Source organism: Netta rufina (genome assembly GCF_964035555.1).
Source record: "Netta rufina genome assembly, chromosome: 1".
Lineage (NCBI taxonomy): Eukaryota > Metazoa > Chordata > Aves > Anseriformes > Anatidae > Netta > Netta rufina.
The window spans coordinates 206,457,278-206,472,573 of record NC_140123.1 but is presented as its reverse complement, the minus strand read 5'-3'; the positions used below and the strand labels follow the sequence as shown (position 1 = coordinate 206,472,573).

The 15,296-nt window shown below is 43.1% G+C and overlaps 1 protein-coding gene across 4 annotated transcripts in view; it reads left to right on the top strand.

The window, feature by feature from the left end:
• SHANK3 (SH3 and multiple ankyrin repeat domains 3) overlaps positions 1-15,296 on the top strand; it is a 376,332-nt gene that overhangs the window by 73,651 nt on the left and 287,385 nt on the right. The gene's annotated exons all lie outside the window — the stretch shown is intronic.

Genomic DNA, 15,296 nt, shown 5'->3' with positions numbered 1-15,296 from the left:
CTTATATGAAGAATAAACCGTTAGTAGTATACAAGCATGATTGCTGTTTGCCCTGGAGCATGCCCAAACAGCTCAGCTTTATTTCACTTTCATTTTAGCCCAAGACCTTTCAAGCATTTTGTGTGATGTTTCTTTAAAAAGAAAGTCCTACGCTCTTCTAAAGCTGATTCAGCTTTCTGAAATATATTGCAGAGTGCAGTGTGCTTGAGGAGATCATAGAATCATAGAATGGTTTGGGTTGGAAGGGACTTTAAAGATCATCCAGTTCCTACTCCCTGCCATGGGCAGGGATACATTTCAGTAGATCAGGTTGCTCAAAGCCCCATGCAATGGGGCTGGTAAAGTTTAGGATGCTGGAAAAGTTTTGGATCTGATGTTATTTCACAAAAGGGTGGAGGTTTGTAGGAACAGACTCTTGCATGCTGCAAAGACTCTTAAATACAGAGTGGGAGGAAGGAAAACAAAACATAACAACAAACCACCTGATCCAAATAGTTATTTATTTTCAGTTCAGAACTGAAGGCAAAACTGGATTTTATGAGATGTGAAAACAGTGTTGGAGCAGAGGGAGTCTTGGACACTTTATTTTGAGCCCTAATTCTCGTGCAAAACAACTTTATTACTGCTTGCTTTACAATCTGTTTTGTGAGCGTGACAGAATGACATAAAACTGCTGTTCAGTATTCATGGGTATCTGGAATTTAAGACCAGATGGAGCTATTATACCGTCCAACCTGACCTCCTGCATCTCATCGGATCCTCATCACCTTGTGTGTGTGTGTTCACTAAGCAAAGCTTAAACATATTTTCCAGAAAGTCATCAATCTTGATTCAGGGAATAGAGGATCCGTGCTGATCTTTCGTTATTCGGTTAATCACCCTCACTGTTTAAAATTCGTACCTCATTTAAATTTGTATGCTTCAGCTTCCAGCTGTCGTTATACTTTATCTTCTAGATTGAAGAGCACTTTAGAACCTGGTATGTCTTCACATGAAGGTATTTGTACATGGTAATCAAGTCAACATTCAATCTTCTCTTTCCCAATTAAAGAGGCCAAACTCCTTTAGCCTTCCATTGAAGGTATTTTTTCCAGTTTTCCTGTCACTTTTGAGGTTTACCTGTTACTGTTCCATTTCTAAGAGGTTTTTAAGAAGGCAAGCACCAGTAGTGGGTTTATGTGGCAAGGTTTTGGTAGCAGGGAGCCACAGGGGTGGTTTCTGTGAGAAAGATCTAGAAGCTGCCCCATGTTTGGGAAGGGCCCCATTGTTTTCCAGATCCGAGCCAATAAGCGATGTTGTTTTTCGCCTCTGTGAGAGCATATTTAAGACAGGGAAAAAACGCTGCGCCACACAGCAGCCGGGAGAGTGAGAGGAGCGAGGAACAGCCTTGCGCCAAGGTCAGTGTAGAAGGAGGGGGAGAGGTGCTCCAGGCGCCGGAGCAGAAGTCCCCTGCGGCCTGTGGTGAGGACCATGGTGAAGCAGGATGTCCCCCTGCAGCCCATGGAGTACCACGGTGGAGCAGGGTTCCACGCTGCAGCCCGTGGAGGAGACCACGGTGGAGCAGGTGGCCCTGCACCGATGGAGGCTGCCGCCTGTGGAAGACCCCTGCCGGAGCAGATTCTGGGCCGGACCTGTAGCCCGTGGAGAGGAGCCCACGCAGGAGCAGGTGATCTGGCAGGAGCTGCTGCCCGTAGGGGAGCCAGGTTGGAGCAGTTTTCTCCTGAGGGATGGACCCCGTGGTACGGACCCATATCTGGAGCAGTTCTGGAAGAGCTGCTGCCTGTGGGAAGCCCACGCCGGATCAGTTCATCAAGGACTGCATCCCGTGGGTGGGACCCCACAGCACAGGGGACGAGAGTGACCGAGAAGGAGCGGCAGAGAAGAAGTGCTGTAGACTGACCATAACCCCCATTCCCCGTTCCCCTGCGCCGCTCGGGGGGAGGAGGTGGAAGAGGGTGGATGGGGGGAAGGTGCTTTTGGTTTTTTTTTTCCTTTGTTTTCTCACTTCTCTTGCTTGTTAGTTGTAGGCAATAAATCTTACTATCTCCTTATGCCGAGTCTGTTTTGCCCGTTACAATAATTATTGCGTGATTTTCTCGTCCTTATCTCAATCCTTGAGCCCTTTTCACATATTTTCTCCCCATTCCTCTTTGAGGAGGGGGAGTGAGAGAGCGGCTGTGGTGGAGCTCGGCTGCCCACTCGAGCGGAACCACGACAGTCTTTTTTGGCGCCCAACGTGGGGCTCGAGGAATTTGAGATAAGGATGATAGTTAGTAGAAGTAACGGGCAAAAATATGTGCAGGATGATTGTTAGGAATGTACAAGTTGTGAAGAATTTAAGAAAGCAGTAACTGTGATATGTTAGTGTGGTGAAGGGACGAGGGGTGGTGTGTGTGTGTAAAATGTCCACCTTGTCGGTGCTGTGATGATGTTATGTTTATTTTGGTGTGGTGAATTCTTTTTCTTTTTGATGTAAGTGAAGTTTGTGAAGGTTGTTGTGATAATTGTAAAGTAAGAGTATGTTGTGAGTAGTCTTAAATATGCTTTTAACAGAGGCGAGGGGTGGAATGTAGTGGGTTTATGTGGCAAGGTTTTGGTAGCAGGGAGCCACAGGGGTGGTTTCTGTGAGAAAGATCTAGAAGCTGCCCCATGTTTGGGAAGGGCCCCATTGTTTTCCAGATCCGAGCCAATAAGCGATGTTGTTTTTCGCCTCTGTGAGAGCATATTTAAGACAGGGAAAAAACGCTGCGCCACACAGCAGCCGGGAGAGTGAGAGGAGCGAGGAACAGCCTTGCGCCAAGGTCAGTGTAGAAGGAGGGGGAGAGGTGCTCCAGGCGCCGGAGCAGAAGTCCCCTGCGGCCTGTGGTGAGGACCATGGTGAAGCAGGATGTCCCCCTGCAGCCCATGGAGTACCACGGTGGAGCAGGGTTCCACGCTGCAGCCCGTGGAGGAGACCACGGTGGAGCAGGTGGCCCTGCACCGATGGAGGCTGCCGCCTGTGGAAGACCCCTGCCGGAGCAGATTCTGGGCCGGACCTGTAGCCCGTGGAGAGGAGCCCACGCAGGAGCAGGTGATCTGGCAGGAGCTGCTGCCCGTAGGGGAGCCAGGTTGGAGCAGTTTTCTCCTGAGGGATGGACCCCGTGGTACGGACCCATATCTGGAGCAGTTCTGGAAGAGCTGCTGCCTGTGGGAAGCCCACGCCGGATCAGTTCATCAAGGACTGCATCCCGTGGGTGGGACCCCACAGCACAGGGGACGAGAGTGACCGAGAAGGAGCGGCAGAGAAGAAGTGCTGTAGACTGACCATAACCCCCATTCCCCGTTCCCCTGCGCCGCTCGGGGGGAGGAGGTGGAAGAGGGTGGATGGGGGGAAGGTGCTTTTGGTTTTTTTTTTCCTTTGTTTTCTCACTTCTCTTGCTTGTTAGTTGTAGGCAATAAATCTTACTATCTCCTTATGCCGAGTCTGTTTTGCCCGTTACAATAATTATTGCGTGATTTTCTCGTCCTTATCTCAATCCTTGAGCCCTTTTCACATATTTTCTCCCCATTCCTCTTTGAGGAGGGGGAGTGAGAGAGCGGCTGTGGTGGAGCTCGGCTGCCCACTCGAGCGGAACCACGACAACAACCTGCTCTCTGTCTGCACCATTCATCATGGGCAGGTGCCGTTTTCCCTGCGGGTCCTTGCTCTCTGGTCTCCTGGGCCGTGGTAGCAGTGGCCTCATTGGGGAGGACCCTGGCAGCTGCACATCTCTGCGACGGACCTCTACATCATTCCCTGCCGGGGTTATTTGACCTGTGTCACCTGAAACATGGTGAAACCATGAAGCAGTTCCTTGTTTGGAAGCTTTGTTTTGGTGAGGCTGGTTTTGCTCCAGTTGGCTTCCCTGTGCAGCCTGGCTGGCTGATGGACAGAGCAAGGTGGGAGCATGTCGCTCCTCCCATGGCAGCCAGCTGCAGCTTTGGCCCCTGCACAGGAGGATTTTTCAAAGCTGTGACCACAGGGTGCAGCCATACAGGGCAGCTCATTTCCTCCACCATGCAATGTGTTCACCCCAGGCTAAGATGGATCCTGCAGGATTGCCATGGTTTTTGTTTTTGGTTCTGGAATTGCCCAGCGGTCTTCCAAGCTTTGTCACCTACAAATATGATCAGAAATTTCCATTTATATCAAGATAATGATGATGAAGGTAGAGCCAAGTCCAACACCTTGTACAGCCTCTTCAGCACACGCAAACATGTTCCGCAGTAACCACTCTGACTGCTTCTCCTTAACTGGGTTTTAGTTAATTTAAAACATGTGTAGCTGACATTTTATACTGCTCATTTTTAATGTCATGTAGGACTCAGCTGAGCATGAGTCTTACATCAATACTATCTGCATCAATCAGACTTGTAATTTACCAAGAAAAGGAAATACGTGTGAGTAGCAAGAACCATTTACTGTAAAACTCAGCTGGCCAATATTAATGATATTGGTATTCTTCAATGCTGTGTCAAAATTAAATTCCAAATGAATTTTCCGAGCATTTTTCCAGAATCAGTGCTATTTTTCTGGCTCGTTGTTTTGTGGATCATCTTACTCCTTTTTGAATATTAGCCTGACATTGCTATCTTTATAGTCTTCTTGAATGTCCTAATATTTCAAAATGTATTAAAATTTAACTTTATTGTCCCAGAAAGACCTTCAGGAAGAAGTTAAGGAGGATGATATACAACATCCACTAGATGTAAACAATTTATTCAAGTTCAGGTAGCTCATGCCAAAAATCCTTATTTGGTAATAAGGAAAATAATATTTCCACAGCAGCAAAATTAAAAATATTGATCATCTTGCTTTCTGTATGTATTAGCAATTATTCATTGTCTGCTTAGTTGACTAGTTTGCACAGGGTGTAGGAAATTATTTTGGTATTATCTAATTTAAACAACAGTAACAAAACCCCTCTCAGTAGTCCTTTGCCATGCCAAATGCAGTTTTCTTTACTGTTATGTAATTTGTTCTTGTTCTTGCCCTTCATTTTCTAATTTTGAATTCATACTGACCATTATTTCATCATGGCCTAGTGTTAGAGTCTTTGTAACTGCTCTTATCACTTCAGTGCTGACCTGCATGGAGAACACAGCAGTGGTTCTCCTCTTCAATTTATGGAGTAGTATTCCTGAAACTGTTCTTCAAGAATTCCCAGTCACCTTTTACTTTTTAATTTTAAGCCTCCCATGTTTTCTACGATAAATTTTCTAATCTGATTTCCCTTGGTTGATTCCCTTAGGAAGCATCAAATATTTACCTGGCTGGTTGGGCCTTCCATCTCTCCCCGTTGTCTTTAGCCGATGAAGCAGCAGTCAAGTGTTTAGTAGATTTTTATTCCTTATGTTGAAATCTAAAGTAGCATTTACCTATGTTGGAGCAAAACATTATCTATAGAAAAGCAATCTTTTTTTCCTTTTTAGAAAATGAAATGATATTTTTTTGGTTGTTGGATGGGACAGCCAGCATTTGCTCTCAACTTGAAGTTGTCCTTATAGTGCAAGTGTTAATTCATATAGCTTGGAGATCAACACTTAAAGGTTAATTATTTTTTTTTCTTTACTGGTCTGTAATAAAATCTCATGAAGAATCTTTTAACTTGTTACTTCAGACACTAATTTACATGAAGTTGTGGCCCTGTTCTGAATTATTGCTGGACATATGATAGATGATGGGATTTTAATGTGAACTCTCTTTCTGGGCCTCCTTGCCTACTCAGTACTTTCTCATTCTTAATGTTCTAAAATGGTGTAATTGTCTGTAGATTTCAGTAATGACAATTATATCAAGATTCTTATTACCAGTAAAAGCAGTCCACATCCTTTTTGCTGTTATCTGGTCTCCTAGTACTTTGAAACGAGCAAAGAAAAAGAAAAATCTTACTCTCATTCTTTGTCAAATGGCCTTAATTACTTCTGACATGGTGCATTTGTGCTCTATTTCCCTCTTTGGAATTGTTTCACTTGTGTTCTTGGTTTAATGTCTTTCTAATTGTTCTACTTATTTCTCAGCCAAGATCATTATCTCACCTCTCTGTGAAGTGTAGGTTCTTGACTGAGAAAATCCTCTAGAATGGGCCAGTGTTCCCTAAACCCAAGTTTAGCAAAACTCAGTTTTGCTCTCATGTGGTTGGCTGTTCACTTCCGGTATTTTCTGAACAATGTCTTCTCCTGCTTGTAAGACTGAAGGGATCCCTGGGATGAGCACGTGGACTTTTCTTTCAATCAACTCCCCATGCATGTCCTCATGTCCCATTACTAGTGAATTTCTGTCTAATTTCACAAGCTTATCCAACATTGAAGGAAAACGTTGGGTTGTCCTCATCTTCTGTGTTAAGACGTAACATAAATGCAAGTGCCTCTATACAGGGATGCAGCATGGGCTGTGCACTGAATCCTGTTCCAGATGATGGTGAAGGGCACCCAGATGCCTTTCAGGGGCCAGCTCTGAGGCAGAGTCGGTGACCTGCACTGGGCACCTCACTCTGGGCAGTCTGAGACATCAGTGAGTCCCTGACAGACACGATGCAGGGCTGGCAGGAGACTTGTCTGCTGCTCCAAGTAGGATGGGCATTGCCAGGCGGGGTCCTTGCTGGGGATGGCTGCATCCCACCTGTGGGCTGCTGCAGGGTGAGCTCAGCTATGCTCCATCGAGTTATCTACCACACTGCTGTAAACCACGCGGGAGCCTATGTACCCATGAATAGGAAAGTTAATTTGTGGGCTGAATCCCATGCCTCTGGCTTTGGCTTGAGGAAGACAGTGCACTGTTTTACTCTTCACCTCTCACTTCAAACAGTCCTTCTTGATGACTTTTCTCAGGACCTGAGCTTCTCATGAATCTTTGTATAAAATAGGAGATGACAGTCTCACTGAAAGAAATGAGAAACTATAGGCAAGAAAATAAAATATGTTTATTTTTGATTTCTTTTCCACTTCTGGCCATAACAGTAACGATCCTTCTCCTTGGGCCGCCTCTAAGGCTGACTCTTGAATCTAGCTGTCCATCCAGCCTCCTCTAAGTTTTAATTTTTTCAAACCTTATATAGTAGTGTAATGTGTGCTTCTGATCCATATCTTCCAAGTGTCACCAGATTGAACTTCATATGCAGGACTGTTCCTCTCCATTTGTAGAAGGGAAAGCATAGTGCATCCAGCTTAGCACAGCTTTTCTGTTTGTACAGTTGGAATAGATCCATACCTGAAAAGAAGGAATGATATTCCCTGTGAAACTCCTATTTGGCAGTCTTACTTTCCTGACAGGAGTCTTGACAATGGACTTGTTTACTACACTAGAATTTCCTAAATTTCCGGTTGAAAGATGAAGGGTATGCAGGGATCCTATGCTGCAGAGTATGAGAGCAGAGTTATGGATTGTATTGTCCTATGACAGTATTAGCAGTCAATCATGTTGGTATTGATATAATATGTACTGTAAGTTTTAAAAGCTGCACAGATCATAGAACCATAGAATATTTTGGGTTGTAAGGGACCTTAAATATCATCTACTTCCAACCCACCTGCCTTGGGTGGGGATGCTATCTATTAGATAGGGTTGCCCAGGGCCTCGTCCAACCTGGTCTCCAAGGATATGGAATCCACAACCTGGACAACCTGTTCCAGTGCCTCACCACCTTCTGAATGAAGAACTTCCTCCTAACCTCTAACGTAAATCTTGCCTTTTTTAGTTTAAAACCAATTCCCCCTTGTCCTGTCATTATCTGACTGAACAAAAAGTTGTTCTCCATCTCTAAGTCCCCCTTAAGTACTGAAAGGCTGCAAGGATGTCTCCCCAGAGCCTTCTCTTCTCCAGGCTGAACAGCCCCAGCTCTCTCAGCTTTCTTCATAGGAAAGGTGTTCCAGCCCTCTCATTCCTTTAACTGGAAGCCTGTTCCTGTTTCATAATAGTGTTGTTGTTGTTAAGAGCCCTATGCTTTTTTATTTGAACCTTAGGGTATTGGACATACCTGGTGAGAGAGGATTGTTTTCCTATTTATTGTCTTTTAAAAGTTTTCATATTGGCTTTTTTACCATAATGTCTGAGGACATTATGGGAGTCTGTTGAGCAATATGATTGATGTGTGTCAGTTGTGATCCTTTTTGTGGCATCTTGTTCGTGGAGAAAATAAATATGCATATGTTCAGGATAACATTTTATTTTGGTAAGCTGTAAAGTAAAAATGTTATTGTTCTATGTCATTCCTGCTGTCTTTGTTAGATAAGAGTGATGGATGGAAGAATGTTTTCATAGTTTTATATTCAAGGGGTTTACCCAATTCTCAGTCTGCAATGCAGGAGGTCTGGTGGAATGAAAATGTGCAGTCCCCAAGGTTAAGCAAAGGAGGAGGACATTGGCTTGCCCACAGTGCAACACCAAGATTGTAGGATGCAGGAAACCTGGGAAGGGAGAGAGTTGCTGGGGATCAAGACAGTGAAGTCTCATTTTAGGAAACCATCTCCTTGCAAGTCCCTGGGGAAGCAGACAGTCTAGAGAGAAAGGAGAGCATTAATTTAATATTTAATATCCCTCTCCAGAACAGGGAAGACTATTGAACTGAACGTAGGTGTGGATGTAGACTTGAATCCTGCCAAGACTAAGCTGATTTAAGAACCGGCTTCTGTACCTACAGTTCTGGGCAGAACCTGACTGGTTTTATAGGAGCTGCCTTTTTTTATTATTTTTGTTCTTAAAGCCTACCTTCACTCTTCAGGGAAATCTTCCTGTTGAAGCACAGGAGCCTTCAATGCAGTTCTTACCTCCTAACCCATACGTGAATCTACAGTGTGCCCTCCTCTACATGTATGATGTGGTGGCTTGCAGTGTTGTGACCTGCTCTCAGAAACGAGGAGTAATGCCACGACTGGGGTTTTCCTTCTCTGGGAAGCTGGGGTGAGGGGCAGGCTCTGCCTGCTGTGGAGCTGTTGCAGGTATGGCTGTGTGCAGAGGAGAGACCTGAGGTGGCAAGCTGGAAGCAGGACAGGAACCAGAAAACTGTGGTTCAGAGAGAAATTTTTTTCTGCTACTGTGCTACATGAATGATTTCTTGTGGAGACAAAACTTCTTGTGCTCCCCAGGCAGCTCATCCATTGGAGTTTTGCTCCTGCCACAGCAGGTCTCCAGTTCTGTGGGGTTTCTCCCAGAGGAGGGGCCCATTTGACTAGAGACTTTTTATGTTCCTGGGTTAAACACTGCCAGTGCATTGCTCTTTCTGATTTGTTACTTAAAGACTCAATGGCTAGTTTGCTGCCAAGTCAAACTTCCCCTCTCCAAGATGTTTCAAAACCTTAGTCTGAGAAAATCTGAGTCTTTTTATTTGTTGAGAATGCTTTTACATTGAATTTTTAACCCAGAGCTTTCAGATTTATCAATAAAGTTATGGTAATGTGGGCAGCTCTTCAACTAAGATTTCAAGAGAAGGAATAAATAAATGGTCATTTTTTCCAGTGCTTGTTATTTAGCAAAGATAACATTTATGCACAGCAGCTTTTTCTATTTTTAATTTCTCATCTCTGCTATACAAAATCACTGTAGTAAAACCTTTCTTTTTTGAGTCAAAACAGCATTACTATCAGCTATGCTTTTTTATCCACAGAGTCTCTAGGATAAGTTTACCAGTGATATAGCAAATAGGCCCTGACATCAAATGCTTTTTTCTGTGTGGCCAGGTCTTCAAAAGCTTGGATAATTACAAACACCATTTATTCTCCTTCCTCCTACAAAATTGGGGTTTCTTCTTGAACCACTCATGTGCAACACAAGTGGTTCCTTCATCCCAGTCTGAAGGTGATTTAAAACTGCTCTGCTGATTTTTAAGACAGTGAATACAATATTACTGTCTCAAAGACTTTGCAGTATAGATCCCTAATGAAACTGATTCATCCTCTTCTCAGTTTCTGTAACTTTTTATTCTACGTGTCTTGACCTAGGGAAAAGAATATCACTGCAGAAATTATTTATGGGTCATTATCCACGACTGTTCAGCATAGGGAATTTAATAGTCTTACCTGCAACCTGCTAGGTTTTCCAGAAAGCAGAGGTTTCCCCTTGCTTGTGAGCTAGTTCATGTAAAGGAGAGATGTCAAATAACCCTGCCTTAGGTTTCAATTCTAGCAGTTCAGAAAGGGGATCTATCTGTGTTGTAGAGGAGAATAATGAGACACTTTTGACCAGTTGTTCTTGGCCATCAAAATACCTGTGTTTACTCTCAGTTTCTCTTTCCAGCATGTGCTGTTCTTTCTCTTCCCAAGGCACGCAACGGCCTTGTTGACAAGTCTTGGTTCAGGACTTGTCATTCAAATTGTCCCCTGTAGGAAGTAGACATTTCCCTTATTCTGCCATGATCATAGGCTGTTTGTATCTCACATTAATGTTACATTTACTGAAGATGCAGGGAGGTTTGCAGCCTGTTCACACCAGGGACATGCTTGTCCTCTGCTGAATTGTTCTATTTCTGTGCACTCCACCTGGCTTCTCTGCCTATAGCAGCGGGGTTGGAATTAGATGATCTTTGAGGTCCATTCCAACCCAGGCCATTCTGTGGTTCTGTGTATTATGGGAAGTTTCCCAAAGTAAGTGGGACGTGCCTATTTCGAGAAATGTTCTTTTGCAGAGTTAAATCCATCTAGCGTACCTTGAATAATGCAGACTGCACCATAAAATACTGTGTGATTTGTGGTGCCATCCTCACAGCAGAGCCAACAGGAAGGTACAATGCTGTCTCAGCTCAGTCAAGCACAAAGCTTGATATCTCCACTTAAGCTGCTGTTGGGAGTGGTTTTAAGCTGCGTGGAGGCAGCTGAAGTGCAGGGACACGTTCCCTTCTCCTCGGTCTGCTGAGGGGGAGAGAGCAGATAAGTGCAATTTCTTAAACCATCACAGCCCAATTTGCCATAGTTTATGTTTCAGTGCTGCAGGATTGCTGGTGAGATACTCTAGAAAAGATTAACAGTTTTTGAAACAGCTTAAAAGAAAAAAGACTTGCTCTGTAGGCAAATTTTAAAGGTGAAAAACATACTTTAGAAGTTACTATTATTCTAAAATAAGACCCAAACCTGAGTATTAGTTCAGAATGGAGAAATGTGAAAGCAATCCTCAATATTTAACAGGGTTGCAACAGGAGAACAACAACAATGAGAGGAAATTGTTGCATTTACAAAGAAATTTTCTTGACCGTGTGCAGCAATACGGACTGTGGCTCAGTATGATCTGAGGACAAAGAGCTGAAGGAATAGGTAATTAGGGAGAGATACTTACTGTGCATGGCCGTGCTTTCTGCACCTTCTGCTTAACATTACGGATAAATGTTTGCCCAAGGCACTTGGAGCCTGCTGATCTCCTGCTTCAGCTGTGCTGTACTGCAGACTGCTAGCTATGGCATAATGCATTCAAGGTATAAAAGCAGTATTACTTGATTAAGAACCTGAATAACTCACTTTAAAATATGATATGTTTTCTGTTGATTTGAATTTTAAAAGCTGAAAGTTGCACTTTGGTTCAGTCAGCAGTTGTAGCCTAGATAGGAGAACACTGGAGGAAATTTCAGTGGCTTGTGATTTGTAAAGTTATGGTTCTTCTCAGTTTAAAGTCTGTTAGTCCAGTTACTTTAAGCCTCCTTTTTTTTTTTTTTTTTTTTTTTTTTTTTTTTTTTTTTAAGTGAACTGGCAGCATCATTTTCAATTCAATGTGTTATGCAGATTAATGAAAGATGATGTGTTTACATTCAACTGCGATTGCAGATGAAAGGTCATTTTGTCAGGTTTTTCACCCACACCTGAAAAACAGTGCCATGAGGTGCTACTTCTAGATAGCATTTGTCATAGGCACATATTTCCTATTATTTGTATTATATTTCTGTATAGGAACATTGTGTATACCTTAACCCTCCTCTCTAGTAGCTTGCATGATAACTTTCAAGTTCATTTCAAGTTCATTTCAAGTTCATATCAAGTCCATTGCCATCTCAACTTGAACAGAGATCTTCCTGTTTCCAAAAGGTTGAAGTTAAGTTCTGGAATGTTTTTTTTCTTTCTTTTTTTTTTTTTTTTTTCTTTTTAACAACAAAAATCTGTTATCTGAATGAAGAGGTAGTTCTTGCTTGTGTTGAAGCTGCCTTTGGGGTCTCAGCTTTCGTCGCTGCCTTTGCCTCACCGTGTGAATTCCAGGTCTCATAACAACACCGCCTGCTGAGCTGCCGCAGTTTCCTTCTGCGATATGTGTAGGAACATCCACATTTCCGTACTGTGGCTGTCCCATCAAGCTGTCTCTTTGCTGCCGGCTTCTGGGGGGTGTGTGAATAGCACCTGCACTGCCGGCTGAGTCGGCAGGACTGTGCCTGGTGCTGGTGGTCTTGTGGTGTCCCGGCCGCAGGAGCTCAGACTTGTTCCTCCACCACGCAGCTTTGTTCGGACGCTGCGTTCACAGAAGTGACCAGCCTGAGGATTGCCAGAGTACCCTGTATGCAATTAAAATATAAGCAGTGCTTTTCATCCTAAGCTTTTTTAAGTCAAAGGAAGAGAGAACACAGATACAAGACAGAAATATAGAAAGAACACTGCTTTAAATGCAGCAGAAATTAACTTTTGCAGGCTTTTCTACAGCTGTACCTGTTTCCTGCACTGGCTGCCCCAGCAAAGCGCTGTGCCTACATCCTGCCCCCAGAGGTGGTTTGGATCTGTGCTGCACTCACCAGTTAGGCTTGTGGATTGCAGGGGTGCCATTTGCACAAAGAAATCCCCACAGCAGCTGTAACAATTACCTCCTCTGCTTCTTACGGCACATTGATTAAAGGAAATGTCCACTGGCAGCTTTATAGGTCTGGACCATGTAACCTGCTCCTTCCCTGGTCTGTTGTTTCTATGACCACTGGTGGTGCTCCCAAGCACAGCTTTCATCTGCTGGCCAAAATTCACTGTTGCTGATTTTGACTGCAGCATTTAATCTCAGCCCTGCTAAGGACGAGGCTCACAGGAGCAGCTGCCATACGTAGGTGGATGCTGACTTTGTTGTGCAAGTGTTTTCAGTAGAGCCATTTTTGAGTGTAGAAGGGTGTACCAGTATCAAATCACGTGGCAAGTTCATCAGTCCAATAACCCAAAGGCAAGGAGTCCCACCTACAGCTCCTTCTTATGTGCATTAATCCGTATTTTACACTGCAAAGTACAACATACCATCTTGCTTGTTTTCATTTCCTGTTATGGATCTCATGTGTTTATTAGTTAATTACTTTAAATATATATTTGGATATGCACAGTTCCGAAAATTAGCAGATTGTAATCATTAAAATCCTAGATTAGATAGAGATTAGATTAGATTTAGTGGACAAATTGCTAGCTGCAGTTAATTCAGTTAATCTTGAAATGCCCAGTTTGGGCCTTTCTCTGTCTGGAGTTCAAGATATATATATATATATGTATGTATGTATGTATATATATATATGTGTATGTATGTATATGTATATATATTTAATTAAATTTGGTACATTACTAACAGAAACTAAAGGAAGATTTGTTTTCTGTGTCTTTTGCCTCTTTGAAAAGTTTGTCTCATTTAAACTGATATTGAAAAAGACCACTGATGTAACTGCATGTAGGAATGGAGGAAGATGCCTGGAGCAGTGACTGACAAAGATACTTCACATGCACAACAGGAAGTTAATAGCAGTATCTGAGTATTCATTAACAGCACATGGGTCAAATGCATGCCTTGAAAATAATTAAAAATAATCAAAAAGAGGGAACAGATTTTACAACAATAATGGTGTAAAAACAGTAACTGGAGGTTAGTGATAATGAAAATAAAGCAATTATATTTGGCAAAAAAAATAAGTGACAATCCTTAAAGGACTGTAACCTCACTAGGGTCTTCTCTCTAGCCATTCCTTTACCTTCAGCTGTAGGTAGCCATAGCTAAAGAGCTGGGTCATGAGAGTTGGAGAGGTAAAGCAGGTGGTTTTTGTATTGGTGGAGTGGAGGAGAAAGGCTCTCCTGCCCCAGGAGCTTCCCTTTTGTCACTTACTGTTCATCCCCCTTGGTGTGTGTGTGGAGGGGTAAGGTTGAATTGAGACCCCTTATCCCCATCCTACCTTGGGGTAAATAGTGGGCTGTGTCTAAACAGACATTGCATCGCAGTTGCCCATCTCTTCCAAAAGGCAACAACCACAGTGACATCTCTGCATACTCCACTAAGGTCTTGTGAGAACCTACCTGGGCTGTGGCTGGCATTTTGCTTTACGTCAGCATCCATCTGTAGGTGTGCCAAGAAGTGGCATTTTCCACAGTTCTTGTGCTGTGTCTGGCACTGCTCTCTCATGGTAGTTGCATGCAGTGTGAGAAGGGATGTGGACTTTCCATCAAATGCTAATTTGCACAGCTTTTGCTGAGATAAGGAAATAATTCCACTGATTTTTCTTAGGTTACGTTGTTGGCCCTGTGGACACTATTACATTGCCACGTAATGTATATGTTGTTACAGTGGTAATTACCTTCATGTTTAAATTGAATCTCTTATTTTCTAACTTGAAAGTATTGTAGCTGTCCTCTTCATTCATTGGCCAATGGATGAATTCATTTTATTCATTATACCCTTGACTTGGACACATATGCAAAGATATATTCATATCTGCCCAGAGAAATTGTGGCGTCTTCTTCCTTGGAGAACTTCAGAAGCTGCCTGGACGTGGATCTAGGCAACCTGCGCTATGTTTCTCTGCTTGAGTTGTACCGGATGACCTCCAGATGTCCCTTTCAACCTTAACTGTTTTGTGATTCTGTGATATATAACAACAGTGTGTGTGTGCCTTGTATCACAGAATCCTGAGAGTTTTAGCAAAGCCACAGAACCCCGTCTGATCTCTTTCTATCTCATTAAAAAAAATAGCTAATAGCAATGCTCTAGAATTAATATTTACTTGCTTTTTTAATGTATTTGTATCTGAAACTATTTTATTATTTTCATTTTAATAGTTATTTCTACTTAATAGAGAGTTTTTAATTTATGTGCAAATTAGGTACCTTCCTAAAAAATACATGAATTTATTTCTAGCTGATGAAATCCAGCTAGTGTCCACCTATTTGATATGGTATGAGGGATTTGGATGGGAGGACCTAGAAAGTTGTTTGAGAAAGAAGACTTTTTTGCTTGCCTGTAGTAGGACCACAATAGGGTGTGTGCAGATGCACTTGTAGAGGGAGACAATCTGTGCTTCTTGCGAACCCATCCAGGTAGAGCTTGGCTGAATGATGAAGGCTGCAGTCAGGTGCTTGACGGACAG